General features: G+C 33.8%; 2 long non-coding RNA genes across 2 annotated transcripts in view; both read left to right on the top strand.

Moving 5' to 3' along the window:
* The window catches only part of LOC309849172, an 895,871-nt gene that overhangs the window by 652,712 nt on the left and 215,277 nt on the right, over nucleotides 1-27,882 (top strand). The gene's annotated exons all lie outside the window — the stretch shown is intronic.
* LOC309849316 overlaps nucleotides 6,374-27,882 on the top strand; it is a 111,161-nt gene continuing 89,652 nt past the window's right edge. Inside the window, exons 1-3 of the long non-coding RNA XR_014303648.1 lie at nucleotides 6,374-6,461; nucleotides 6,863-6,981; nucleotides 13,461-13,525. This is a non-coding gene — a long non-coding RNA (uncharacterized lncRNA). The remainder of the gene's footprint in view (nucleotides 6,462-6,862; nucleotides 6,982-13,460; nucleotides 13,526-27,882) is intronic.

Genomic DNA, 27,882 nt, shown 5'->3' with positions numbered 1-27,882 from the left:
CACCCATTCTCATTTCTTCAGTGGATATTAGGCTTCTGGTTTCCTCAGCTACCTCACTGTAAAACTAACTGTTGGTTTTCAAAGCTCCCACAAAGCTGGAGAGAGGTAAGTGTAATAGTGCAAGCTAAAAACCTGGAAACTGGCTGTTCATCCTGACATTCAGATATATTTCTTAAATAACTTCTCAGATTTTCATAAGCTTTTCATTAATTTCCAGAGTTTAGAAAAAAACTTTATTTAAAAAAAAATTTCCAGGATTCATGTTACTTTTATGGAAGATCAGATTTTCTGAAATCTTTACTACACCTTCAAAGTAGTGGTTCCTTTCCACCTCCTTTGAGATAGACACTTAAGTTGTTTTCTGTGACCTAAAATAAGTTAGGAAACATTGGATACTATTTTATTGTTCAAACAAATATAAGGATACTAGTAATTTATTTGAAATGGAAATATTGGCTCAAACAGATTAGATACTAAGTGTGCATAAAAGGGATGAAGTGCTGATACATACAACATTGATAAACTCTGAAAATATTCTAACTGAAAAAAAAAACAAAAGCACATGTTACATGATTCCATTTATATGAAATAACCTGAAAAATACATACATAGAATGTAAATTAGTAGTATTTGATGAAAAGAGAATATATCAATACAGGTGGTGAATAATAAAACAGTAAAGAATGGGATAGGTTAATTTGAAGGAAAGAAATAGCCCATATCATGCAACTCCTTAATAGTGCTGGTGAGGAGCAAAGGGAAGGCCATTAATTCTTCTAAGAGTGAATTAACTTAAATTAAGTGTGATGAATTGGGGGTTTGGAGACAAAAGAGGCTGTATGACAAATTAGAAGAGTATTATAGTTGAGATTAGAGATGATAGGGACTTGGGATATATTAGTAGTAGTAAAGATGAAGATAAGCAAATGCGTTTGAAATATGATTTGGAATTAGAAATGTCAAGATTGTTTATGTACAGGTTTCAGGACAAGATCAAAGCCAAGATCACTGGACTGTGAAACTTGTTAAATACTAATAACTTTATCTGAGAGAAGTCTACTAATAGATATGGGTGATAGAGATAGTAACCAAATATCCATTTCAATTTAGGCTTGAAATGCCTATGCAAAATCTAAATGAAGATATCAAAAATATATTGAGCAAAGACCCAGAACTGAATCTTGAACCCACCAATATTTAGAGAAGTTGAGAGTAAGGGAATCCTTTAAGGAAAAAGAATAGAAAGAATTCAATAGAGCATCAAATGACTTCAGATTGAAATCAGAAGGTATTTCAAAACACAATAGGGAATCAACTATGTTGACAGCAAGTGAGTAGACCAACACAATGATCAGAGAAAACATTCTGGATATTGAAAATACAGTGAAAAGCATGAAAAGAAAAAAATCAATAGTGTGATGAAGATAGCACAAGTGGAATTAATTGAACATTTTAAATTATAGTATTTTGAAATAGAGAATAGCATTAAATCTAGATTGAATGCAATAAGCATCATCAGAGAAACATAAATCAATCCAAGAAAACTCATTTTATATTAACGATAGTAGACAAAGAGCAATTGTTTGAAATTAAATATCAAATATTGACAAATAAGAGGTTCTGAAATATTTGAAGGTGCTTGAATCCTATGATTCTCTCAAGTAGTAGTAAATATTTCCCCTTAAATCTTCAATCAATTAATTGGTCTGAATCACATACACACTTAAATTTCAAAGGTTAATAATGTACAACAATTTAAAGTTACAAAGCCAAAGAATAAAAATAAATTGTTCCTACAAAACATTAAGGAGTCTCAAATTTTTCTATCTCAAATCTCAACAAATATTGTAGAAATAAATATCAATTTTCTTTGTGTTATTTCTTCTCAAAAAAGAGATCTGTAATGTGTAAAATTTATCCTTCTATTTAGTCTAATTATTATTACATATCTTTTTAAACCACAGATACAGAGAATTAAACATAATTTTTATATGGTACAATATAGCACTGGTTTGCACAATACCCTCATTTATTTTGTTTATATATTTATTCATGCCATTTTATTTCCACTTATTACTTCCATCCCCTATTTGCAGCATAAGAAACGATTTGAATGTATTTGATGAGAATAATTTCACTTGTGTGTGTTCTTGTACAATGTGTTATTTTGTCTTATGGTTTTAGATTTTAATATACAAAATAAAATGTAATGTGGTATAGACTTTATTATCTTTCTAGTTTTGTTCATCAGGAGCCATGATTTTAAGCTCTGCTCATGTTTACAACTGTTCACCTTGTATGTTGCTACTAAATACCATTATCATTCAAAAGTGTGTATTTACCGCAGGCTACTAATTCATTCCACTACTGATGAGTATATCACCATTGCCTCTACAGTCACCTACAACAAAACAGAGCAATGGTGAACATTCTAGTAAATTTGCCTTTAGAGACTTACGTACTTTATTTTGGATATTTACCTGGAAGGAATACTGCAGTATCTAATGAATGTATTTAATTTTACTTATTACCACCATTCTTCTTTTTTTTTTTTTTTAAGATTTTATTTATTTATTTGACAGATAGAGATTGCAAGTAGGCAGAAAGGCAGGCAGAGAGAGAGGAGGAAGCAGGCTCCCTGCTGAGCAGAAATCCAAATGTGGGGCTCGATCCCAGAACCCCAGAATCATGACCCAAGCCGAAGGCAGAGACTTTAACCCACTGAGCCACCCAGGTGCCCAACCACCATTCTTCTTTCCAGAATATCTGCATCAGTCTATACTCAGTTCAGCAAACAATGGGAATTCTGTATCATTTATTTTCATCAAAATTATTTACATTGTGAAATTTTACTTTTTACCATTTTGGTATGTATTAAAGCTTTTATAATTTATATAAAGTGCTCTTTTCCCTGACGGTGAAGTCTGTGTACTCAAAATATATTCAGGAAAAAAAAAAAAAAAAAACACAAGCCTCAGTATGGATATCAAAAGTCATTTAGAACCCACATATTCTATGAAAAAAATATTCTAATTAGATTTTAAAATGATCCAAAACATATAAAATAATTTATTGAGCACTTAAAATGAATCAGATATTATTTGTATGCTGAGAAGTAGTAGCGATAACAGCAATCAAAACAAATAAACCAAACAAAAACTTGTTATGAACCTTTTAACAATAAGCATTTCTATTGTTCATGAATCTATGCATCATCTGGGTAGCTTTTCCAATTTTGGCTGGGCTCACCCATGTGCCTGCATTTGGCTGTGGATCAAAATAAGCAACTCTGGTAAATTTGTCCGGGGTTTTTGTTTTCGCTTTTCACACATTTGGGGCTTGGCTGGCTGCAGGCTGGTCTAGAATGTCCTTGGCTAGGGCAAACAGGTTCTTCTCCAAATGATCTCTTATTTTCCATCATCCTAGATTAATGTCCTCTCATAAGAGAGGCAGGTACTCAAGAGAAACGATAGAAGTGGACCAGGCACATAAGACATAGCCTCAAAAATTGCACACCATTGGGTGCCCAGGTGGCTCAGTTGGTTAAGCATCTGCCTTTGGCTCAGTTCATGATCCTAGGACCCTGGGATCATCCTTCACATATTGGGCCCAATAGAGTCTGCTTCTCCCTCTTCCTCTGCCCCTCCCCCTCTGCTCATGTTCTATTCCTCACTTTCTCTCTCTTAAATAAATAAAATGTTTAAAAAAAATATTACAAACCATCACCCCACACACACTTCATTAATTGAAAGAAAATCACAGGACCAGTCCAGATGCAAGGCATGGAGAAACAGGTTTTACTTTTTAAAGAGAAGCTGCAAATGAGTCACTTGTATAAAAATGCCATTATAAAACAAAACAAAACAAAAAAAAAAAAACAAACAAAAAAAAAGAGAAGCTGCAAAGTCACATTGCAAAACACATGGATACAGGGTTGACTGGAAAATTGAGATTGTTTTGCTATCAAAACAAACACAAACACAAGTACGTGTTTAATACATATGGAGGACAATTGTATATGCTATGGAGAGCAATAAGAGTTCCCAAAAGATAACGGGCACCTAATGGCATAGAACCTGTGGGTACTGTGATACATTAGGCTTTTAATTGGAATGAAAAGGAAAACCACTGGAAGAGTTTGAATGAAAGAGTGACATCCTAGGGCACCTGGGTGGCTCAGCCAGTTAAGCATCTGCCTTCCGCTCTGATCTTGATCCTAAGATCCTGAGATCCAGCCCCTAGTGGGGCTCCCTGCTCAGTGGTGAGTCTGCTTCTTCCTCTCTACTTACCCCTCCCCCTTGCTCTTGCACTCTCTCTCTCTGTCCTTCATTCTCAAATAAATAAATAAAATATTAAACTTTAAAAAAGATTGATATCCACATGGGGATGAGGAGGCATTTAAAAACACAAATCTGGAATTCAAAGGAAAGGTCTGAACTGCGGAAAAAAAAAAATACACACACACACACACACATACATACACATATACTATAACCTGCTAAAACTTTAAATTACATTTTTTCATCTTATTAAATACACATTTCATTAAATTGTATTTATGTCATTATATAAGGTCATCAAATAATACTGAATTCTGATTTCTGTAAAAATATGTCAAAAAGCTGTATCATTTACAAATTTGATAAACATGGTTTCTCTATACCCAAGTTTAGCACAGAAGAAATGAGCTCAGCTATTTGCTTTTCCCATTTCACAAATCAGTGCTTATTAGAAACCAACACATTTTAGTTTGGATAACTTTTTGCTATGTCATCATATCGTTTATTTGAGTGTCATCTCTTTTGGTATGTCCATGACTCTCCTTCAGAGCTAGACCACTTACTTCGAACAGAAAATGTATACAGTAGTGGTCTTTCTATATTTCTAGGAAGCTAGCACAATTGGTCCACCTATGAGAAATTCCAATTAACTAGACATCTGCTGAAAACATGGCAGAACAGCATACAATCTGTTTCAAATATTTTTGCATAATGTGGCTGACAGACAGTTTAATAAAATAAACAATACAGGGAATAAGATTAGTAGTTTACTGACAAGTATGAGTAGTTGATACTTGTAAGAAAAGACAATTCAGAAAACCAATCATAAACAAGAAGGTATTGGGAATTTAGAGAGGATTTTAAGGAAAAAGCTCAGAAAATAATAATGAGCTTCAGGAAAATATAGCATTCTGCTAATAACAAGAAGAAAGATTCATTTAGTGTACAATATGAGAGAGTTGCAAAAAATAAATCAATGTGTTTATTAAAAACAAAATAAAAATACTTAGAAAGAATATATATGTCTGAAAAAAAAGAATATATATGACTGTGTGTATGAGAAGACCTATCCCTTCTTTTATGTTTTATGTTTTACCTTTTTCATATTCTTGTCAGCCCCCAGAAAAACATCTATGACACCCAACTCCTCCATGAAACTGGATAGTCTTTATTATAAGGCTTTTCATGATTTATATTTAAATTTCCAATCTACTTTACCAAAATTTACATTTTAAATACTAGTATTCTACTTCCTCCTTTTGTGGATGAAATTTATTTATTTTCTCATCACCTTGCTTAATTTGACCTGTCATTCTCCATCATTTAAACCCTCTACTTTATCTTCATCATCTTCATTTTACAGACTAAATTCCTTTCCTTGAGGATATCACCTTTATTAAAATATCTACTGACATACATAACTCTCGATCTACCATTAGTACACAAATCACAAACTGGAGAGGAGTCGTTTGAAATAAGGATGCTGACAGATTTGATTCATCTATACAGTTTTCCTATTTTATTAAAGCAAATCTATAAAGATTGATCGATTTTTCTGTGTTAATAACAAATGTGACAGTACTTGGAGAAAAATACCTACATAACAAATGTAATCTAGTCTGACTTCAGTTTTTAATATTGGGTGCTATATATTTTCAAGTTTCGCTTTCCCTCCTCCCTTCCTGGCCCTCTTTTGGACAGGCAGCGAACAAAGTCTACATGGTCAAGTCACTTAGTGTGAGGTTCAAACCCCAGAAACAATTGGGAAACCAGTGCCCACAATTGGAAAGGTTGCGGCCAGCGTCATACCCCCACCCCCCACACACACACCATAAAAGCCCCACGCAGATCACCCTTCCCTCCTCTCACAAACCATTTCAGACACACTCAGGAGGCTTACTCTGTTCTCCCCCAAAACTCTTATTTTGCTGGTAATAAACTTTTCCATTCTTTCTTCTCTGTATTTGGCTGGCATCATCATTTTTGACATACAAACCAGATTTTGAGTGGGTTCCATGCTGCCTCTGCAGAATGTTCTAAAGAGTGAGCAAGGATCCGCAGAAACTAGGACATTGCTCCCTCAGTGTGCTATCTGCAAGAGCGCTTCTGAAGCTTACTTATTACTCATGTGTTGATCTCAATGGATATTTCATTTTGCAGCAGACTACCTTAGAACAGATGGTAGGTAACTTTTAAAATATTTTTTGTATGATATTTGTCATGATTTATTGAAAATGATCCATGTATTTTCTAATGATATCAAATGGAACCACAATCATTAACCAAAAAATAGTGTGTGTGGGAGAGGATAATGGTAGTTATTAAAATCAAGAAAAGTTTGTTCTCTAAAAAAATAATGAGGTGATGGATTGGTTTTTTTTTTTTTTTTTTTTTTTTTTGGAAAAACTTTGAAGGCTCTAGCTTATTTTTTTCTTAAAAAAAAAAAAAAAGCTCAGTTCACTGAGAAAGGCCGAGTTTAAGTGTTCTATAATATTATTAGAATATTAATTATTAGAATGGCAAATTTTAAAACATTGAAAGCTCTCATGATTTTTAAAAAAAATCAATATTTGGTATTTCAGTTCTGCAAAGGAACTAGGAACTGTTTCAGAGAAGCACAGAAATCCAAAGCCAGAAGAGAATAGCCCAATATTCTGACATTTTGAAGTTGTTAAGAAAAGCAAGATATTTGAAAGATTGGGTAAGTTTAAGCTCCAGGTAAATTTCTAGAGAATGAAAAAGAAATGTCAGCATTACCTAGTTATTCAGTTATTGAAAATATTTGCTTTTTATGAAATGTGGTATATTTATTTTATTCCTTGACAGAGATGGGATGAAATAAAAAGTAATTACAAAGAAAACATATTTGTTTAATAACTGAATGAAATATGGAACAAATAAAAAATCTTGTGATATCCTGGGTTATTATAAGAATGAATCAATGAATTAATACCTATAAAGTGCACAGAACTGTATCTGGTTCATAATAAACATTCGTTGTTGCCTAATATAATCAACATCGTTATTGTTATCGCTGTTATTGTAATAAGTAAAGGAACAGACATCAGACACCTATTGTTCTAATCATATTGTTCGGTTAGATTTCAGTTGTGGGGATTGCCCTGGACATTTTCTGGATTTGCATTTCTTTATTATACATATTTAAATAGGTGGGGAATTAAAGATAATTAACAATTCTAATTCAATTCATTTTTTTAAAAGTTGTTTACCAGCAAAATAGATCTAATAATAACTATCAATTCCTTGTTAACTCTCACCCTTCTTTTTTTGTCCCCCTTTAATTAAAGTGCATCTTTAATTCTTAGATGATAAGATTAACTTTGATAACTGCTGAAACTCCCATTTTGGAGGTAACTAACAAATAAATTCAGGAAAATTTCATTTCTTGCCCCTGACCTGTGTCATCAGAGTCCAGACTAGCAATCCCAACTCTTTTTTTTCTTTAATTTTCAGAATTTTTTTTTGCTTGTTTTTAGATTCCAGATATTAGTGAAATCACTGAATATTTGTCTTTTTCTAACTTATTTCACTTAGCATAATCCCCTCAAGGTCCGTCATGTTGTAGCAGATGACAGGATTTCCTTCTATTTTATAACTAGTATCCTATTGTCAACCTAGTATCCTATTGTCAACCCCTCCTCTTAAATGCCTTGTAATCCAGTACATTAATATAACTAATTTTTAAAATTCATTTTTAACTCAGGTCTTATTTTAGGAAGATTCAAACTGTGCCATGTAACATGAATCTAATACAGTCCCTGTGTTTTTTACCCTTCCACTTATAATCCTGTCCTAAAAAGAGAAAATAGATGTGCTCAGTGTTTCTTACTTTCCTTTTTTTTTTTAAGTAATTTCTATATCCCATGTGAGGCTCGAACTCACAACCCCTAAACGAGAGTCACATATTCTACTGCTGAACCAGCCACATGGCCCCCTACTTCCTGTGTTTCTAGTGGAGGCTCAACATCTCATATTGTAGGATTTTCTACCAGCATAACACAGCCTCCAGCTGAATAGTTTACTGTTTTATTTATGAGACAATAAGTGAAATTACAAAGATAATTATTTGTCTCAGAATAGTCTCCCACATTTTTTTCTCATCAGTTGAGATAAGAATTTCAAAAAGCACAATTAGAATAGATTAAGGTACCCTGTAGTTGTAGGTCAAATATTTAGCAAACTCAGAAATAAATTTGTATAAATGAATATCTAATCACTGAAAGCAAGCAGAGTAACTGGTTGTATTCAAAAGCCAAGGATTACACAAAGACTTATGGAAAATTATTAGGTCTGTGTCTAGTTCTGAATTTGTGCATCCCCCCCCATTAATATGTTGAAGCCCAGACCCACAAGGTGTTGAAAAGAAAGGCCTGTAAGAGGTAATTAATTTTGGATGATGTTGTGAAGGTGGGTCCCCTAATGAAACCAGAGTCCTTATAGGAAGAGAAAGACGAGACAGACCAAGTTCTCTCCCTGCCATGTAAAGATAACAGCAAGAAGACAGCTGTGTACAAGCCATGAAGATATCCCTCACTGGGGAGACAAATTGACTAACACTCCAGAACTTTGAGAAATAAATCCCTGTTTAAGCCACCCATTATACTGAATTGCATTATAGCAGCCAGAACTGAAAAGCACCATATGGCAGGAGTAAATAACCCCAAAAGTAATGAAATGCAATGTAATTTTAACATATATTAATATCATATTTGAAAATAGGATGTTTTAGTATCTCAACAATAAAAAAAAACAGAAAGAACGGGAAGAGGAAGATATACCACAATTTTACAAGACACCAAGTGAAAACAGTAAGTGTGTGTTGTGATATTTTACAATTAGTTTATAAAAAGGAAAATATTCATATCAGAGATTTCTAGGCTCGAATCTAGACTCAGGAATAACCAGAATGTGAGAAATTTTCTTGAATAACTATTTACTTTTCAAAATGGATAAATATTTTGTTTTAAAATTACATATACTCTTTTCTTACTGTAGCTTTCTGATTAAAAGCATGATGATTACAGCTACCTTAGAAAATATCAAAATATAAAAAGAATAATAAGTTATTATATTGTGTATATTTCTTTAATTCTCTGATACACATGTATACGTTAATAAATTCAAAATATATTTAATATTTAACTTATATAAATTTCAAAATATGTGAAATCATTTTGGAAAAAATCAACTAATTGACATAAAAATTGATATTTTATTGTCTTAACTTCAATTTTTCATTTGCAATATTGAAAATAGGTTTCCTGTAAATACAGTACCTTATAGCTTCTAGTATTTATATTAACTATGTGTTCTTTTTCTTGCCCATCTCTTCCAGCAGATAGGGAATATTGTGTGTGGGTTTTTTTGTAAATTAAAAAAAAAATTTCATATATTAAATGACATTTCCTTATAAACATATAATTATTTTTCCCATTTAACTTGTGTGTCTTTTAGAATTTTCTTTGCAGTATATTGTTATGTTTTCTTTTTTTAAAAGATTTTATTTACTTATTTGAGAGAGAGAGAGAGTGAGAGACAGCATGAGAGGGGAGAAGAGCAGGAGTAGCCAATTCCCCACAGAGCTGGGAGCCTAATGCAGGACTCGATTCTGGGACTCCAGGATCACTACTAGAGCTGAAGGCAGTCACTTCACCAACTAAGCAACCCAGGCACCCCTATTGTTATGTTTTCTAAATGTTGATTTGTTACGGAAAAATCAACTTTCTTTTTATTTTATATTATTTCATTTGTTCATTTTTTTTTTTTTTAGGAAAAATCTCTTAAAGCCTTTCTGAGATTATTTTTAATTTGATAATTTTATTAATGTGAAATAAATGTAAAAGTTTGGCAATCTAATTTACTTTTTGATGGTAATATTTTTTGAGCATAAAGATAACATATTTTTCCTAGATCTTTAGAAAGTACAAAAAAGACGAATACTATGCAGTCATTAAAAAACCTAAAATCTTATCATTTCTAATGACATGGATGGAACTAGAGGGTATTAAACAAAGCGAAATAAGTCAACAGAGAAAGACAATTATCATATGATCTCACTGATATGAGGAATTTGAAAAAGAAGACAGAGGATCATAGGGGACGGGAGGGAAAAGTAAAACAAGATGAAACCAGAGAGGGAGATAAACCATAAGAGACTCTTAATCTCAGGAAACACACTGAGGGTTGCTGGAGGGGAGGGGGGTGGGTGGGATCGGGTGGCAGGGTGATGGACACTGGGGAGAGCATGTGCTATGCTGAGCACTGTGGATTGTGTAAGACTGATGAATCAGACCTGTACCCCTGAAACAAATGTTAATAAAAAGAAAGAAAGAAAGAAAGACCATAGCACCATGGTTGAACAACCCTACTCTAAATGGACTGCAGACATTCTAACACATCCTTGGAATTTTGTATTCCTCAAATATATATTGAATATTAAGGAAAAGAAAAATCACCCAAAAGAAAATTAACTACCCAGTAATCCTATAATAAAAACAATTATCTTAAGATATTTTTTCATTAGTGTGAAAGATTATTCTGTGGTAATCTTTTAGAATATGAAGGTTTTTACTTAATATTTTCATTTATCTTCAAAAAGATTTTATTAAAAATAAAAAATTAAAAAAAAAGATTTTATTTATTTATTTGAGAGAGAGAGAGAGTCCACTCGTGGGCTTGGGGAGGAAGGGAGGGTGAAGGAGAGAGATAAGCAGACGTTGTGAAGAGTGCAGAGCCCTACATGGGCTGCCATTGATACCAGGACCCTGAGATCATGACTTGAACCAAAACCAAGAGTCTGATACTTAAGCGGGGGAGCCATCCAGACACACCACTACTTAATTTGTTACAGCTTAATATTTGTTCATTATATGAGTATTTCACAATATATTAGGTCTTTGTTTTTTAAATAGTTTCTATTACAGAGAAAAGGGGGAATATTATACCTTTAAGAGATCATGCTTCTATATGTCGCTTTTTAAAAAAGTTCCTAAAGTAAAAAAAAAAAAAAAAAAGTTCCTAAAGTTAGAATTTACAATAGAAAAGTAGAAAACCCTTTCAAAATTTTTAATTTATGTTAACAAAGACTTAGCAGTTTATATTTTACCAACAATCTAGAAATCAGTTCCTTCAACCATTTCTCTTATTTATTTGTTGCATGGATCATATTTTCAAAATTATTTTTATTAACATATAATGTATTATTTGCCCCAGGAGTACAGGTCTGTTAATCGTCAGGCTTACACATTTCACAGCACTCATCATAGCACATGCCCTCCCCAATGTCCATAACCCAACCACCCTCTCCACACACCTCTCCCCCCGCACCCCCGCAACCCTCAGTTTGTTTGTGAGATTAAGAGTCTCTTATGGTTTGTCTCCCTCCCTCCAATCCCATCTTGTTTCATTTTTTTCCTTCTCTACTCTCCAAGCCACCTGGCCTGACTTTCAGATTCCTCATATCAGAGATACCATATGATAATTGTCTTTCTCTGGTTGAATCATGTTTTTCACCTTTATTGTCTCAATATATTTGAAATATATATCCCATTCTGAATTCTAATATTAATTATTTTGACCTTATCTTTCCTTAAATACCAAAGGTAACCACAATATAATAAATGTTAATTACCTCTGTATAAAGCAAACTTTTGGTTTATTTCTTCTTCTGGCCCAATTTTCTCATCTTGCCATGGAAATGTGGTGTGAGAGAGCTCGGTATTGCTAAAAACTACATTATATCTTTTGTTTTGCTATTATATACCACTTTTCCTTTCATAAAATAATTATTAAGCGATTTTAAACTTTTGTTATCAAAGCTCACCATAAGGCTATAATAATATAAACTGGAATCCCAAGTTCTATATAAAATCCTAATATAGGTGTGTCTCATTGACTAAATCAGTAGGGGATAACATGTTTGAAATCAGGGTTGTAAGTTCAAACCCTATCTTGGGTATAGAGATTACTTAAAAATGAATTTTTTTTTTTTTAAGATTTTGTTTATTTGGCAGACAGAGAAATCACAACTAGGCAGAGAGGCAGGCAGAGAGAGAGAGGGGAGGAAGCAGGCTTCCTGCAGAGCAGAGAGCCCGATGCGGGGCTCGATCCCAGGACTCTGGGATCATGACCTGAGCCGAAGGCAGAGGCTTTAACCCACTGAGCCACCCAGGTGCCCCCAAAATAAAATCTTTAAAATCATCCCAACATATACATTAAAAAATAAAATTTGTGTTACAATTGTCTTATTTAAATGAAATGAGATTACCTGTTCCTTTATTCAAACTTTGGGTTATTTGGGTCAAAATGACTTTATTGGCTAATCTTTTAATGTTAATATTGCTCTAGAATTACAAACGAAATCCCAAGGATATGTAGATGCTATGTAGCAATATCATAGTAATTTAACATATAAGAGTAAAAGATAAAAAATAATTTTGCTTTAGATAACCTAACCTGCGTTGTGCCATCTCACTATCACTAATAGCAAATTGCTCTTTAGGGATAAAACAGTTCTCATTGATAATTTCTGTACAAGCTAAAATTTTCCATACCATTATGTATTAAGAATCATTACATTTTACACAGAAATGGAAATGATATTTAAATGAAAAAATCTTAAGTCTTATTTTGATAGTTGGAAGATTGTCATAAATAGCAATTTCCTCCAATCTTTAGCTTAAATTACTGCATAGATACTTTGCAAAAGGGTTTTTTTTCTATCTTTCACATTGAAATCACAGTTTTACTCACCAATATTTATGAGATTGGACATTTATTGGGTTCTTGAATGTCAAGCACTTTTCATGCCCATTATTAGTATTTGTGTATTTAATTCTAACACTATGTCCATGAACTCAATACTGTTTCTGTACTCATTTTACTGATGAAGTCATAGGGGCCAAAGAAGACTATGACCTGTGTGTCAGGTAGCATGGCCAGTCAGTTTCATGGCTGGGAGGGAGAACCACAGCAGCCTGAGCCGAAGGCTCACCCACTCTACATTTTAGCCTCTTTAAGACTACAGTGAAACAGTGGCATAGAACTAAATAATCACAGAATGTAGTCACTCCCAGCATTCTATTTACAGATTGTGTAATGACATTTTAATTTAATAATTATAGTTATTTGTGGAGACTAATAATATATATTTCTTTCCAGAACTAAAACATCTGGTACTGGAAATACATCAGAGGCCTGAAGTTCAAGTTACGTTATATTGGAAGGTAAAGTTTAGTGTTTTCCGTGTATACAAATACCTGTCACCATGATAAGAACTTCACATGATTCATATCCAGAAACTGCCCTTACCTCCTTTTCCCTCTGCTTTCCTTGCATGATTCATTGAGCACGATTACAGTACCAATCTTAAAACACACTAGCATTGCTTTGTTTTCTCAGTTCCTTATAGAATATCTTTCATGGCAAGTAACCTTTTCCCAAGACCCAGACACAAAGATATACACACTCACATCACTGAAGTACCCATTTCTAATACCTACTGGCTAGCATTGATTTTTAAGACACATTTCAAAGAAGACATGCTCCTCCCCCAACACACACACGCATGCATGCGCGCACACACACCACACACAGAGTCAACTAGATGTAAAAGTTCTCTTGAATTTCATTATTGGTATATTTTGCTACTATTTTCCTTTTTTGCTCTAGGTTCAGGTTTTACTTCTCCAATTCCCTTATTCCTCTGTTCTCTGTTAGGGTGGAGAAAAGCAGTACCTTCATACAACCCACATAACTCCAGTCTGATTTAAAAGTTGATCTTTAATTTTTACTCAATCCCTGCCCTTTTATTGTGAACTAATTCTGTATATACTTGTTATTCAAGCTCTTGTCCCCAGACTGGAACACATTCCATGTAGCTAATCCAGAGAGGTTTTTGTTTTTAAAGACTTCACTTATTTACTTATTAGAGAGAGAGAGTGTGTGTGTGCACATGTGTGAGTGGGATAAAGGTGGGGGCAGGGGGAGAATCTCAAACAGAGCCACCTTAGTGGGGTTCAATTTCAGGATCCTGAGATCATGAACGTGCCAAAACCAAGAGCTGGAGGTTTAAAGGACTGAGCTACACGCACCTCCAGAGAGTTTTATTTAATGACCATTTGTTGGGGGATTTCTCTTAAGAAGCAAGAGATTCCGGGTATTTTAAGTATTTATCAGTTTCTGTTGTCTTCATCAGGATCATGGTAACCAAGTTGAACTGCTAGAAATGAGAATTAAACAGAAATACAGAAATAATATTTGTTTCTAGTCCATCCAAGTAATCCTACTATTTGTCTTATGGAATATAACAAATATAAAAGAATTAAAAGCAATTTGCTTACATTCTATTTAACAGGTGTTCTCCTCCTCCAGGTTAAAAAAATCAAAGCAAATGCAAACATTTCTCATTAATAACATTATGAGTATTATAATAAAATTAAATATTTCCTGGGTAGGATTTTAAATGATCACAGTTGCTTAAAATATTATATATATCATTAACTTTTTGTATATTGATTTCAATATACTATACAAGCAGAATTATTTTTGAAATTGCATGGAGATTGAATTTAATATTAAATATCAATGTATTTTTTTAAAGATTTTATTTATTGGTAAGAGAAAGAGAGAGGGAGAGAGATCAGGAGCACAAGCAGAGGGAGCAGGAGGTAGAGGGAGAAGTAGGCTTCCCACTGAGTATGGACTCCCATGTGGCACCAGATCCCAGAACCCTGGGATCATAACCTGAGCCAAAGGCAGAGACCTAACTGACTGAGCCACCTAAGCATCCCAAATAACAGTATATATTTGTGAACTATGTGATTTCTAAAAACCCAGAAGACTCAGTAGAATGCTATACAAAGAATTCAATTCTACTGTTATTCTCTTGTTCACATTTATTTACTGGGATATTTCATTTAATGATTGTTTAAATCCAATCAAATTCTTTTAAAAATAGTGTATAAATCCGGTTTTTTAAATTAAATTTTCATATACAACTATCTTTAAAAATAAAATAGAATGAAATTAAAGAATCAAGAAGAAAGGTGTATTAAAAAGTAATAACATATACCTGGTGATTCACAGACCTGTACCCCTGGGGATAAAAATATATGTTTATTAAAAAAAATGATAATAAAAAAATTACATAAAAAAAGTAATAACATATAAAGTTGTTTGTCTATTTTTTTTTTTTTAATCCACAAGAAGCCATATGGCAAGATAAGATTCAGAGTGACAGCATTCAGTTAAAATCAAAGTGCTGGCTTAGGTATTTCTGAGATTTAACAATTTATTTGAATGGGAACTCATTGTTTTCTCTTAACTAAATCAAACCAAAATCTTTTTATCCCCCCCCCCCAATCTTTGTATGATTTGTGAGAAAAGGAAGTGGACATTTTGCTTTGTATAGAGTGGTAGAAGAGAAATATTGACAGGGCAATGGCTAGGATTTTCATTTTTAATACTCAAAATACCAGCATACTAGAACAGGACACAAAGAGGAAAAAAATTAACCTAGGCATTACATTCCTTAATCCAAAATGAATGCTAATAAATGCACATTGGTTTTCAAAAAGTCATATATTAAATGATAATATGTGTAAAGTGCTTATAACTATGCCTAGTATATTTTAAGTCCCAATAAACATTAGTTATATTAATAAAAACAACCAGAAGCATGTAATCTCATATTAAAAGGTTTTGTGTTGTTTAGTGAATTAATTCATTAGTGTTGTAAGGCAGAAAATTATCAGTAACAGAATCCTAGCTGTTTTACTAACTATACAGTTAAAATTACACTGTGGAGGAATGGTCAGAAAGTGACCCAAAAAATCACATGGGTTTTACAAATCCTATGGCCTCTTAACTCTGACATCATACAGGTCAATGCTATTGCACCTAAGAGAAGGATGATTCCTGGTGCTCTATTGCTCAAGGTCCTGCTCTACTTTAATGTAGCACATGGTACTTTCTAAACAACGACTGCACCCATATGCCTTCCTTTTTCCTAGAACCATAAATGAGCAATCTCTACCCGTGCAGTGCACTCAGGCCCTAGACCTTCTTGCCTTACTCAAGGACACCACTCCATTTGTGTTTGTTCACACTTTCCCTTCTAGAATATCTCCTGTTTCCCATCTTCTAAAATATCCTTGTCGATGTCAAAACAATATCATATCTTCCTTTTGAACCAAATAACTTCTGCAAACTTTCAAAATTCCATTTGCCTCACCATTGGCCCATTTCTTTGCCATTCCTTAAAATTTATTTTAATTATATATTTTATATAGATAGATAGAGATAGAGATAGATATGTATCATCTATCTATATCTATCTCTATCTTTATCTATCTATCTATCTATATCTATTTGTCTATGTGTGTGTGTCTATGTGTATGTGAATGTGTGCGTATATATATATATATATATATATATATATATATATATATATATATGATAATCTATAAATACTCTTTAATTCCTGTCAGAAACTGCAACAGTCTGATTTGAATCTGCATTCCAACTTACTTTCCCCATTGCTCATTCCAGTAAATGACAACATATCAGCACTATTTCAAAGAGGTGTCTCTCTGCTCTTTGATTGTATACTGCCTTGGTTTTCCTTGGCTTCATATATCCCTCTTATTTAGTTCTAGTCTCTTTGCTGGTTCTTCCACTTATTCTATTTTTGGAGGAGTTCCCAAATGCACAGGCCTTGGCCTTCACCCGTTTTCATTCTATAGAGCCTTGTTTTGTGATTTTTTCCAGATTCCATAACAACTTGCAAATTTATATCTCCAATTCTGACAGATGTTCTAAAGTACATGTTTCTTTCTTGACATTTAATTTAATATTGATCTCCTATCTCAAACTTAACATGTTCAAATCTTTACTCTGCTGACCCCCACCCCCAAACTTGTTTCATCTACATTCTTCTCTCAATCAGGTTAATGGCAGCTAAATACTTCTAGCTGCTCAATCTAGAAATCTTGGTTATTCTCATTCACCTCCATCCAGGGCACTATTTTCCCTTCTTTGACAACACTGAGAAAATTACTCTTTAGACCTTATTCACTTGGTCTTCCTTCTACTTAGAATAATCTTCCCCACACCCTCATATTTCTCGGGACTCTATCAAGTAACAGTCTATTGAAGATGTTTCCTTGTTCACCTTGTGCAAAAGCAAAAACCACACCCCCTTTGAAAGATTCTTTCTTGCCCTTCCCCTACGCTTCCTAATATAAGTCTTTGGTATATGTTTCTATCGAAGGAAAAAGAGATAGAATTAGGCACTCAAGCCACTAGCTAAATTAAAAAAAAAAATTAACATTTTGTTTTCCAAATAAAAACCAGATTTTGATTACTCATGATTTTATTCCACATTAACTAGAAACATTTATAAAAAGATTGACTTTTTCAAAGAATAAAAATATAATCGCTAACTCTACTGTGAATCATTTCAACATATACCACAAAAAAATATTAAGAATAAAACACTAATAGGGGCTTATTAAGAATAAAAATGCAAATAATAAACCACTATGGCCCTGATATTTTGAATGACCATTTTCAATAATCTCTTATCCAAATAAATATGTCATTTAAATAAAACTTTCTGTGTGTGTGTGTGTGTGTGTGTGTGTGTATGCGTGATAACAGTGGACTCAACTGAGTCTACTGTGGGATTATAGGATTCACATTATGGTTCTGTTAATTCTGCTAAGTTGGTAACTTCTCATTTGCTTCTTATATCTCTTTGTATGAGATGATAAATATGAGTCATACATTTGTACCTTAATTTATTGTTTGTTTCTCTTAATTTTTAACTGATACACAGGTAATAGGATCTGTGGTATGCATCAGGACGGTAAGATTTATATTCTCCACTGCCCTAATTCTTACATTCCCTTTTGTTTATATTCATGGAATACAGATAAAGAAAACTAAAATAGTGAGTGATTGAGTGTGTGTAAATGTGTGTATGTATATATTGCAAAATATAACTTATGACAGACACCTCCCCCAGCATAGGCTGCCCTATATGTTGTCTTTAAAAAAAAAAACAAAAAACCTTCAATTTGAAAGATCTTTGCCAAAATTGATATTGACCAAAATTAATTTTAAAAAATCTGACCATGGGGAAGAAAAACATCAACAGGAAGTCAAAGGCTGTGATAAAAATCTGCAAGAACTGAGTGACAGGTTCAAAATAAATAAAAATGTGATAAAAGCATGAGCATTATCTTCCTATTTCTTTGACTGGATATTGAGAAATAATGGCCACAAACAAAATGAAAGCAGCCCTGCTATGTGAAATAGAATGGATGAGTTTAGGTTTAGAAATGACATTGACCTCTCATCTTAGACAGTGGAGAAGCTGAACAAGGGTGCAAGGAATAAGGGAGAAGAGAAGAAAACAGATTGTTTTCTTAGAGCTGCAGTTTGTCTGAAGTAATCACAAAGTAGGACAAAAATGTGACAAAGACTTCTGGCGATCATCAAAGCTAGAGATAAAAAAGCAGACCTGCAAAAATAGAAACAAACATGAAATGATGAGAGAATTACTGTTTCTCAATATAAGAATGAGTTCAGAAATTTAATTTTTATCTCACACCTATATACTCTTTATTCTCTTAATATTAAATACTTAAAAATATGATAAAATATTTAAATGATATATAGGAGATAAAAAATGCAAAAAATAACGAGGTGGGTTTAAAGTAAAAAGATTTTGTAGTGATATTGAATCACTTTATTATGATAGGATTAAGGAACCCAAAACACATTTCATATTTGAAAATTTATTGACAATTTATAAGAAACATTTATAAAAACATTTATAAAAAAATCTCCTGAAAAGTGATCAAAAAATTATATAAAATGTGGAAACAGCATTATATTGCAGCCTGTATGTATAAAGCCAGTTCCAATACAAATGATATTTTAAAATATTTAAATATTTTCCACATGGAACAAGTTTTACCCATTTGGGGGCCAAATTCAATACCTAACATCTTTCCAAGGATTTCACAATATTTCTCCTTCCCAGTCAGAATTAATAACTACTTATAGAATGCTATTTATAATGATAGCATAATGGTCAATATCTCCATTTATTTAAGTAATAATCGTAGAATACCTACATGTGAATAAATATATGAACAATTAATTTCAGGAAGTGATTAAGCCTATGATTAAAAGAATATAGATTACCAAAGTGGTAATGATAATAATAATAATGGTGTTATTATTATAGATTACCATGATGAAAACTGTGTAGGCAGATTCTTGAGATGAAATTATCATGGTGGATTCCATGGTGATAATTAACCGAATTCTGAATAGCTACTAGGAGCTAGCTAAGTAGGTCAGGGAAAGGGGTTGGTAAAAATCATTTCAGTAACAGGGAAGTTGTAGTACAGTCTCCGTGACTTTTATTTTTTAGCATCATACAGTTTGTTCACCCATGAAAGTAAGGAAAAACTAGAGCTATCCTATAGTGACATAGATGCTGATTCTAACACAACAAATTTTCAAGTCAGAATTAGTGCATGTGTCATCCCAATGGAATATCAGTTTAATATGAGCTTGCACTAGGGTTATATGTCCTTATAAAATACCTTTTAAGTAGATGTTCCTATTGAAGCAAAAGATAAATAAATGGCCTCTCAGTTGAAATCTGTTGTCGTGTTTGGTAAAATTCTAGGCACAGTGGATACTAAGATAGATAAAGGATAGAGATGGAAAATTGATCAGAATGAGAAGATCATCTCTTTTAAGAGAAAGTTCAGCAGTGCAAATGAACAAATCTACCAAGGGATAATAAAATACATTCATCTAATGCAGGTTGATATATATATGTAATGAGTTTGATTCATGAGATTGCATCAAGCCATGAGATCCTAAACAATGACATATTAGTTTCCTTTGAGCTGTAAATCAAGGAGGAAATCCATGACTGTCTGGGAGATAGCAGATGCAAGAACTAGGAAAAGGAGGAAGACATCCAGTTAATAATGAAGGAGAACGTCTGTGTTCAATGTTTATCTACAATCTCGGGAAAGAGAATGATGAAAGCATTGTCTCATTGACACAGGCAGGTGGTTAGGTAGAGTCAACTAGGCTGACTACACAGAGTTGACCTGCAGTGGAAAGTTATAGCTGAAGGTTCAGATGGCTTTATTTAGTTGTAATTAATCAGGCATCCGATGTTAGAATAGTGTATTGGAGTGTAGAGAGCAAAAGTTATAGAATGAAATACAGTATAAATTAAAGTCATTACATACCTACACAGAACAGAGACGATCAAAAGTCTTGAGAGGAAGCTACATGCAATCACGGGTAGGATAACAAAGATTTTCTGGAGGAAGTAACATTTCAGATATTTTTAGAGGGATTTCTATTGACAGTAAATGAAGCCTAAAGAATTTCCAGTTGACAGAATGAACAACCTAAAGACACTCAAAATTAGGAATGTCCAGATGTTTAAAGACTATAGTTGATAAGTACTCTAGTTTAGCTGAAGTGTATACTACAATTTAGAGGAACTATGATAGAGAACATGGGAAGGGCAGATTGAGAACATATTGTATCCAGGATTAAATATCAAAATATTTTAATTTTAATTAATTTGGTAAGCAATGGGGGAGAAAATCATGGTTACTGAGCAAAAGAGTAACATGAACAGAATTTAGGTTTAAAGGAGATTAACTTGGCAGCTGTGAAAAGTCTCCTTCGAATATTTGATGTTAATGTTTCACTGCTTGCAAATAAGTGCCATTGCAGAGAGAGTATCGCATTCACTTTGACAAACTCTCTTGCTGAAAAGTACATTTAATTAAAAAAAAAAAAGGGCATTCCAACAGTGTACTGATTTTGTTTTTGATTTGCATGCTAATCATAGATTTGTCATTTCTTTAATGAAAGATGAATGAGAAAAGTGAAAGAATATAGTATGGACTGAAGATTTCTGGTTTTACAAAACCATGAAATGATAAGCATAGTATCCACCTGTGGTTATAAAATAGTAATCTTTATTAAGGAATAGTCTCAAGATCTCATAAATTATATATTGGCAAAACACATGACAATGATTGGTCATAGTTATGTCTTCATTTTACAATTGGCAAATAAATATATTTATTTATATTTATTTTTCAAACTTTATCAAGGTATAGTTGTCAATTAAAAATCATATATATTTAAAGTGTACAACTTGATAATTTGATATAGTCACACTGTCATTAGATCATCACAATTTTTTAACTTGCTTAATTGATACTCTGTACCGACCAACATCTGCCTATATTCCTTTTCCTGAACCTAGGGTGAACATGGTTTGACTCTCTGTTTCCGTGATCTTGACATTTTTAGATTCCACATACAATGAAGTCATGTAGTACTCATCTTTCTGTCTGGTTTATTTCATTTGGGATGAGATCCTCCACGTATATCCTTGTTTTTTTTTGTCAATGCAGGTTTTCCTTCTTTCTTAAGGTTGAATAGTATTTCAGTGTGTGTGTGTGTGTGTGTATCACACTTTCTTTACCTTGGCCATTGTTAATGCTGAAATGAACATGGGAAGACAGGTATCTATCTATCCAAGATACTGATTTCCTTTCCTTTGGATATACACCCAGAAGTAGAATTGCTATCATATGATAATTTATTTTAAATATTGCGGGGATCCCCGTATAGTTTTCTGTAATGAAGCTACCAACTTATATTTCCACCAACAATGTAGAAGCAGTTCCTTTTGCTCTATGTCCTCAGCCACACTTATTACCTCTTGTATTTTTAATAACAGCCATCCCAACTTATGCAAAGTGATATGTCATTGTGATTTGGATTTGCATATCCCTCATGATTAAGTACCTTTTCACTGACCTGTTATTATCTTTATGGCTTCCTTTTTTTAAGTTTTTATTCAAATTCTAGTTAGTTGTCATACAGTGTGATATTAGTTTCAGGTGTAGAATACAGTGATTCAACGCTTCCATACAGCACTGTGTGCTCATCACAAGTGCACTCTTTAATTCCCATCCCCTATATAACCCATTCCCTTCCACTTCCCCACTGATAACCATCAATTTTTTTCTCTATAGTTAAGAGTCTGTTTCTTGGTTTGCCTCTCTCTCTCTCTTCCTCTTCTTTTTTTTTTTTTTTCTCTTTGATCATGTTTTGTTTCTTAAAGTCCACATATGAATGAAATTATATGCTATTTGTCTCTCTCTGAATTATTTAGCATAGCTCCATCTGTGTCAGGTCCTTTGTCCATTTTTTAATTGGGTGATGTGTTTCTTTTGCTATTGAGTCGCATGCATTCCATATATATTTTGAATACTAATCTTTTATCAGACATATGGCTTGCATATATTTTCTCCCATTCTGTAGATTGCCTTTTCACTCTGTTGATCATTCTTTTGCTTTGCAGAAGCTTTTTAAAGTTTGATCCAATCCAATTTAGCAAATTTTTTTCTCTTAGCTGTACTTCTGGTATCATATCCAAAAAAAATCTTTGCCAGGACCATTATTGGGAAGCTTTTTCCTTATGCTTTCTTATAAAATTTTACAGTTTTAGGTGTTATGTTTAAGCTTATAATCTATTTTGATTTTTGTATGGGGCATGAGATAAAAGTCTAATTCATCCCTTGGCATATGGGTATTCAGTTCTCCCAGCACGATTTATTGAAGGAACTAGCCTTTCCCCCATCATGTGTTCTTGGCACTCTTGTTAAATATCACTTGGCCATAAATACATGGATTTATTTCTGGGCTTTATATTCTGTTCCATTGGTCTGTATGACTATTTTTATGACAACACTATATTTGCATCATTACATAGCTGTGTAATATATTTTGAAATCAAGGAGTATGATATATCCAGTTTTGTTCTTGCTCATTGAGCTTCTTTAAGATGATTTTTAAATTTTTTTTAATGTTTAAGGTTTTTTTTTTTTTTTTTTTTGAAGATTTATGTGTTTATTTGAGAGAGAATGAGAGAGCAAGCACATGCCCATGTAGCAGGTGGGGAAGGGGCAGAGGGTGAGAATCTCCAGCAGACTCCATGCTGAACAAGGAGCTCAATACAAGGCTTATCTCATGACCCATGAGATCATGACCTGAGCTGAAATTACAAGTTGGACACTTAACTGTCTGAGCCACGCAGGTACTTAAAGATTAATTTTTAAAAATTATTTGCTGGGCCACTTGAAGATCTCCATTTTTTTTTAATTGTGTTTCATTGGTTCTATGCTGTTTTCATGTTTCTGTAGCCTTACATTTATGTCTGTACACTTGAGGAAGAATTTATCTCTTCCAGACTTCACAGAATGACTATGGAAAGACCTTCACCTATGTGTGGGTGGAAGTGGTGTGGGGGTGAGGTGCAGTGGTTCTAGCTCTGGGGAGGGACAGTGGAAGAGTCTCCATGTGGATCCATCAGCTGAAGTCAGCATTGGCAAAAACTGTGCAGGTCCTCAGTGGCCAAAGCTAGGGGTGTCCACAACAGCAGCAAGGGCTCGGGGGGGGGGGGGTGTCCTTTTGTTCTATTTTTCCACAGTGGAGGAAAGTCATAATCAAGGGCATTCCTCTTGGCCTTAGGTCCGGCCTACAGGCATGCTCATTGCAGCAGTGGCTGCAGTATTCAGTGAACGGATGAACTCACTGTGATGGTGGAGTATTGTGTCAGGCAGGGGCACTCACAGAGCAGCCATTGAACTGGGGTGTCCCTGTGCAGGCCCACACTGACTGACTGTGGCTTTAGGGCCTGGAGACAGGCCTCGCCCCTGAAATGGTGGCATCAGTGTTTAGGACAGAGGCATGCCTACTCTAGAGCCGTTCCAGGTGTTGGCAATAGTGAGGTGCTATGCAACTGGTGGCCAAAGCACGGACTTCCAGAAGGTGACCATGATCTCATGTTTCAGGGTGCTGGCCTGCCCCAAGAGGGAATAATGCCAGTGTCTAAGGCACAAGTAAGCCTATTGAAGCAGTATGTTAATATCTGAAGGGTGGGCACTTGGGAAGTGACTATGAAGTTAGCTTCTGGAGCATAGAAACATACAGAGCAACCATGGATCTGGAATTTTTGCCTGTGCAGTTGGGAGGAAGAGGCATGGAGGGAAGATGGCTGTGACCAAGGACAGCCCAGCTTCTCCTGGGTTGTACAAAACATCTCCTGCTTTGTGGGTCTGTGGAAGCTGTGATGGCTGTTGAGGTTCTCAGCAGTGCAGGCTATTGGTGTTCTCTGTAGAACAGACCCCTGTGGCCCGTGGTGGCACCTGCTGCAGGGCAGGGAGCCCCGACCTTCTTCTTTGATCCTAGCCTTCTCCAGACATCTCAGCTATGAGGATCTCCTGAGCAATCTGGGTATGGAGAAACCAAAGTGGGTCCTTTCCCCCATCTGAAAAGATAGGGAAGCTGGTTGTTCACCCTACTCTTTTTTTCCCTGTGAGGGAACACTCATGGGTTTGGGATTTCCTCTTGGCCAGGAGCTGTGTAGCCCTGGGGTGGGGTTGGGGGTGGGAGGGAATGATGCAGACCAAATGAAACTGTTCTTCCTACCCTTTCTTTGTGGTTTTCTCCATGTTTTCACTACACTATAGGCTATCATTTCTTAACTGGTGTCCTGCACTCTCACAAAGCTATTTTCCTTCGTGGATAGATGTGTAATTGCTGCTTTCTGTGAGAAAATGAAGGATGGGATCTCTTACTCCACCATTTTGCTGATGTCACTTTTTAGTGAGTAATATTTAGGATTCAATGTTAGCTTACCTGCAAAGACATGTCATTGGCTGAAAAGAGGACTTTTGAAAGAATGTGCTTTGAAAAATGCAAACCCATTATCCTCAATGGAAAAATAAATATTATTTTGTATGAATAGCTTCTGCTGTTTGGGTCTTAGCATCAGCAGGCACATGTGAGTTTATAATGAGACATTAAATCAGATATGTCTTTTACTAACTTTCAACTCTTTTGTATATTAAATCTTTTATAATAAAATTATTTCACTCTATTATAAAAATTTGATTGAATAATTATCTGTGACTAGAATATTATAACTTCCTTGCAATAACCAATGTATTTACAATGGAAAAAAATGTACTTCACTATTTGTACCTGTATTAGAAAAATTGATGAAAACCCAGGTTAATTTTGTTATGCAGAAAAAGTCACGTCAGATACTGGAAGACCTTGGCTAAGGAAACTCAGAAACTTTGTAAGATTTAAGGCACCAGGTAATATTTTAAAGGTAAATATTTTAAAGGTAAATATTTTAAATATTTTAAAGCTAGCCATCATCTATATTTTCTTCATTTTATACATTGAAAAATCTAGTTGCTAAGTATTTAAGTCATATATATATATATATATATATATATATATATGTATTTGTAGAAGTTAACAAAGCACAAAATGTTATCCACTAATCCTAATTTATATTTTCAATCCTGTTTCCCCTAAATAGAGCCACACAGAGTAGAAAAAAATTACTGGAATTATCCGTCAGCGGATTTTATTGCTCTCTTTCCATATTCATTACTTCACTTCTATCATTTACCCTCAGCATGTATTAATTCACATGATTTCAGTATTGAATTAAGTAGCAGGCATTGTACCATTATGCTTATCTAGGCATTGAAACATATGGTAGGATGAATACCATCTGGTGGCAGCACGCTGGACGAGAAAGTTCTCTGGCACAGCACTTGTGGAATCCTGGCTGCTGGGCTAAATAATATTAAGCTATGAGGTGTTTAAAATGCCCCATCCGTTAGTTGAATATTCAACAGAGCATCACATTTGGCCTTATTAAAATTTGCTAATACAGAACCCTGGAAGACATTGGCCACACATGACATAAGCTGAAAGTGGGTCAATTTAGTTCTTACCAGTCTATTACACAAAATTTCTACGGAAATCATTGTTATTGTTGGTTAGATTCCAATTATTCATAATATCCATGAAATGGATAGGACAATTTTCTGCATAATGTTCTTCAGAATAATAGCAAGCTAGAGAGCATAATGATAATTTTCTTAAGAAAGTAATTTCCAGAGTGCTATTTTTGGACAATGTGGTCCTTGAGTCCATAAAAGTAAACACACACTCATACGCATAATATATATTGATTCTAACAAACCATAGGGAAGTTTCTAGCTATAAAATAATTTTATATAATAAAAATATGGAATAATCATCTATTATTAAGTACAAGCAATTCTCGCATTGCATAGTACTACATTCACTGAAACTCACACCATTCAGAATTGCACCCTCACTTTTCACAGTTCTGTGGAAATGTATTACTGTTATACACTGCCTGTAACAGGTTAATATCTTGTTCACCTCAATGACCTTGCTGACCTAAAATGAACAAACTCCTGGAAAATGAATTTATGTAAATTAAATTTATACTCGAGAATCTATGACACTCACTTGTCCAAGAGTTTACTTAACACTGAAGATGGGTTAAATTCTCTTTTCTGTATCTTCTTAGCATAGTTATATATTTTTCTCTACCTGTTGTAGTAATTTTGAGTTTATTCATCTGTCTCCTGCTCCTTCGTACTATGGATATTATAGACTAGAAGTTCTTTAAATGATGAATATTTGTCTTTTTTCTTTTGAATCAGAACACACTACCTTTATATATTTTAAACTATGATATATTCTTTTGGGTTTTGTTGTAATATTTACTCTGAGTATAACTAACAAAGATAACTGTAAATAATAATTTCTTTGTAATACGGCTTATCATTTTGGCAACATAGTCTAAATTTAGTCTATATTTAGATATATTTAAGATATCCCATATATATATATACTTCAACCTGATTTACTCCCTCCCTATTGCCTTTTAAAAAATATTTCTAAGAAAGATCAAACACTGTTTTCTGTCTTCTACATTTTTTAAACTATTTTCCAAATATGTTGTGATTATATAATCTGACAATATTTCATTGATTAAAGCAACCTTGGATATGCAGTCCACAAGCTCCATCTTTCATCCATTAATTTGATGTTTTTCATTCTATTATGTGCATATACCCAGCTCAAAAAGTATTTCTCATATTTTCATGGAATCAGGCAACAGTCAATGGCATGGGTTTCTGCAGGTATGAGTGGTTTATATTCGAGGAAGTGTATATGGAATGCATTGCATTTGGGTTCATGAGTTCTGGAGAAAAGTTCACTTTGAGATAGAGATACACAGACTAGATGGAACGATCTCAGACCCCAGACTCCATATGAGGCACATAGGTAACGACAATGAATAGAAAAGTGAGAAGATTTAATGAAATTATATAGGGGGTAAGTATGTGTGTTTGTGTATGCTATATGTGAGAGAGAATGGGAGAGAAGGAAATCAGACAATTGCAAACTCGAACTCAATTTATAAAGTTAAGCCAGGAATAATTTTATTAAGATCTTTCTTCTTTAAAAAGTCTTTGCTTTGTCTCTCTCTCTATCCCTCATATATATTATACACAGTTATATTTCTTGGTTTAAACTGCTGCATGTTTTGATTATGGAAGGGATTACCCTTTTATTTTTGCATATGTTTCTTTACTGGAGTCAG

This window comes from Mustela nivalis, assembly GCF_964662115.1.
Source record: "Mustela nivalis genome assembly, chromosome: 15".
NCBI lineage: Eukaryota > Metazoa > Chordata > Mammalia > Carnivora > Mustelidae > Mustela > Mustela nivalis.
This window is presented reverse-complemented; position numbering and strand designations above follow the sequence as displayed.